We start from the raw sequence: 3368 nt of genomic DNA, 5'->3' as shown, positions 1-3368 counted from the left end.
AAAGAGTTCTCAGAAAGTAGAATATCTTTAATATTCATCAGAGAGAATCTCACCAGTGTAAAGAACCAATATTGATCTGCTGCCTCTGCTCACTGTCTGCAGACCATTTCGGATTCCTAAGATGTGATTATACATTTCACATGCATTTGTGAGATAAGATAAACATTATGTTTACATAAATCCCACATGAATTATTCAGGCTTAAAGATTTTCTAAATACTGTGTCTGGCACTAGAAACTTCATGCTGTATCAAGTCAGGGTCAGTATTAAGCTACTGGACTCTATAATGCAATATTACAGATAGATACTTTACTGAAAACCAATATAAAAATCTGGCCCAGAAAGACCACAATTTTCTTGATTTAAGATGCAATTTTCTTGATTTAAGATGGTCAAAAGTGTGTGGGTTTTTGTTTTTCATTTTTTGTTTTTTAAAGCTCTACACATGGCTTAAGACAGATATGTGTAAGAAACCTTTTTGTGTGTGCTGACTTTATCATGACAATTCCAGCTGATTCTTTATGAAGGATTAGGGATACTCATATTCAGCAGTGCACATGAGAAATAAACTCTGAAAAAGGCAATTTCTTGGGTTTAGGAAGGATTGTATTCTGGGAATTACTTCAGAGGAACAGACAATAATTCTAGGATTATAGTCAAGAAGGACTGGAAGACTTCAGCAGATGCTTCAGCTCCTTCCGGATTTTGAATGCTGAATAAGCCACTGAAGTGTGATATCTATATTATCCTTTTCTTTGCAAGAAATTGAGGCCAGGTGCAGTGGCTCACACCTGTAATCTCAGCAGTTTGGGAGACCGAGGCAGGTGGATCACTAGATCAAGAGATCAAGCCAACATGGTGAAACCCCGTCTCTACTAAAAGTACAAAATTTAGCTGGGCGTGGTGGCGGGCGCCTGTAGTCCCAACTACTCTGGAGGCTGAGGCAAGACAATCGCTTGAACCTGGGAGTTGGAGGTTGCTGTGAGCAGAGATCGTGCCATTGCACTCCAGCTTGGTGACAGAGCGAGACTCCATCTCAAAACAAACAAACAACAACAACAAAGAAATTGAATAGCGACAAACTTCTCTATCCTGAATAGCATACAGATCATTTTTTTCAATTAGCTGTTTCTCATCCAAGGCATTAGGAAGATCTCCCTTGTTTCCAAGCACTTTGCACTGCAATTCCTTGCAACTGTGGTTTCTCTAGAAGATTATGTAGCTCATTTCGGGAAGCTTCTATCTTTTCACGATGTGCAGCATCTATCATGTAAACAACAGCATTGACTCCTCTGCAATACCGCTCCCACATGCTTCGAAATCGGGCTTGTTGTCCTATGTCCTAGATCTTTATTGTGACGTTAACTTGTTACTTTCCCCTTGTTGAAGCCCACTGTGGGTATCGTATCTTCACTGAATTGACCTGACGCGATGACATTGACAAAGATGGTCTTGCCCGAGTACCGCAGCCCCAGGAGCATCAGCTCCATCTCCTCCTTCCAGAAGAGCAACGGAACCAGTCCAGCAGGTGGGAGGCGAGTGCCAGCATGATGGCGGCCGGCAGCGAGGACGGACGGGAGGACGCAGAGTGGCGGCAACGACCACTTCCACACGAGCAGGCCTCGGCCCAGATCCCCCAACGGCTCCTCCGGGCCCTGGCGCCACACGGGCGGACACCAGGGGGCGGCAGCGGCCCCGATTTGTTAAAAAAATAAAATCTAGGAGCCGGGCCCCGTGGCTCACGCTTGTAACCCAGCACTTTGGGAGGCCGAGGTGGGCGGATCACCTGAGGTCAGGAGTTCGAGACCAGCCTGGCCAATTTGGCGAACTCCCGTCTCTACTAAAAATACAAAAATTAGCCGGGCGTGCGGTGCATGCCTGTAATCCCAGCTACTCCGGAGACTGAGGCGGGAGAATCGCTGGTACCCAGGAGGCGGAGGTTGCAGTGAGCTGAGATTGTGCCACGGCACTCCAGCCTGGGTGACAGAGCGAGACTCCGTCTCAAAATAATAATAATAAATAAAATTTAAAAATTAAAAAAATAAAAATAAAATAAAATAAAATCTACAGGCTGAGCACGATGGCTCATGCCTGTAATCCCAGGACTTTGGGAGGCTGAGGCAGGAGGATTGATTCAGGCCAAGAGTTCAAGACAAGTCTAGGCAACAAAGAGAGACTCTGTCTCTACAAAAAATAATTAGCCAGGTGTAGTGGCATGCGCCTGTAGTCCCACCTATTGGGGAGGCTGAGCTGGGAGGATCACTTGAGCCCAGGAGGTGAAGGCTGCAGTGAGCTGTGTTTGCACCACTGCGCTCCTGCCTGGGTGACAGAGCGAGACCCTATGTTAAACAAACAAACAAACTCTACAACGTGCAATAAAGTAAAACGCAATAAAACAAGGTATGCCTGTATACAGAAGGATGTGTGTCAGTTATATGCAAATATTGCACTATTTTACATAAGGGATTTCAGCATCCACATATTTTGGAATCGTGGAGGCGCTAGAATCAATCCCTGGTGGATATTGAGGGATGACTGTGTATTCATTCAAGCAACAAAAAGAAAGCCTCACGGCTGGAGTAAGAATCAGGGACAGTGATTCAGCAAGAGCCAAATCACTATGGGGCTCGGTAAGGAATTTGGATGTTATTTTAGGCATAATAAGAAACTGGAAACTACCGAAAGGTTTTTATGTTTTGTTTTGAGACAAGGTCTCACTGTCACCCAGGCTGGAGTACAGTAGCACAATCACAGCTCACTGCAGCCTTCACCTCCTGGGCTCAAGTGATGCTCCCATCTCAGCCTCCTGAGTAGCTGGGATTACAAGCATGCACCACCACACCTGGCTAATTTTTGTATTTTTAGTAGAGATGGGGTTTCACCATGTTGGCCAGGCTGGTCTCGAACTCCTGGCCTCAAGTGACCTGCCTGCCTCGGCCTCCCAAAGTGCTGGATTCCAGGTGTGATCCACCATGCCCCACAATGGAAACTACCGAAAGGCTTTGTACAGAGAAACAGCACAATATTTTACTTTTTTTTTTTTTTCTGGAGACAGGTTCTGGCTCTTCCACCCAAGCTAGAGTGCAGTTGTGTGATCAAGGCTCACTGCAGCCTTATTCTCCGGGACTCAAGCGATCCTTCCACCTCAGCCTCCCAAGTAGCTAGGACCACATGCATGTGGCCCGCCAATTGTTTCTTTTTTATGGAGATGGGGTCTCACTGTGTTGCCTAGGCTTACAATCTATTATTTTTTTCAAGACAGGGTCTCACTCTGGGTTGGAGTGTAGTCCCATGACCAAAGCTCAATGTGGCTGGGCACAGAGGCTCACGCCTGTAATCCCAGCACTTTGGGAGGCCGAGGTGGGTG

At 46.1% G+C, this 3368-nt stretch overlaps 1 pseudogene; it reads right to left on the bottom strand.

Annotated features, from left to right (window-relative positions):
• Nucleotides 1-689: 689 nt before the first annotated feature.
• On the bottom strand, nt 690-1665 carry LOC108518156 (ADP-ribosylation factor-like protein 8B; annotated as a pseudogene).
• Nucleotides 1666-3368: the final 1703 nt, after the last annotated feature.

This window comes from Rhinopithecus bieti, unplaced genomic scaffold (genome assembly GCF_001698545.2).
Source record: "Rhinopithecus bieti isolate Rb0 unplaced genomic scaffold, ASM169854v2 scaffold_41082, whole genome shotgun sequence".
In the NCBI taxonomy this organism is placed as follows: domain Eukaryota; kingdom Metazoa; phylum Chordata; class Mammalia; order Primates; family Cercopithecidae; genus Rhinopithecus; species Rhinopithecus bieti.
Note: the sequence above shows the minus strand (reverse complement) of the source record. Positions and strands in the feature narration are given on the sequence as shown.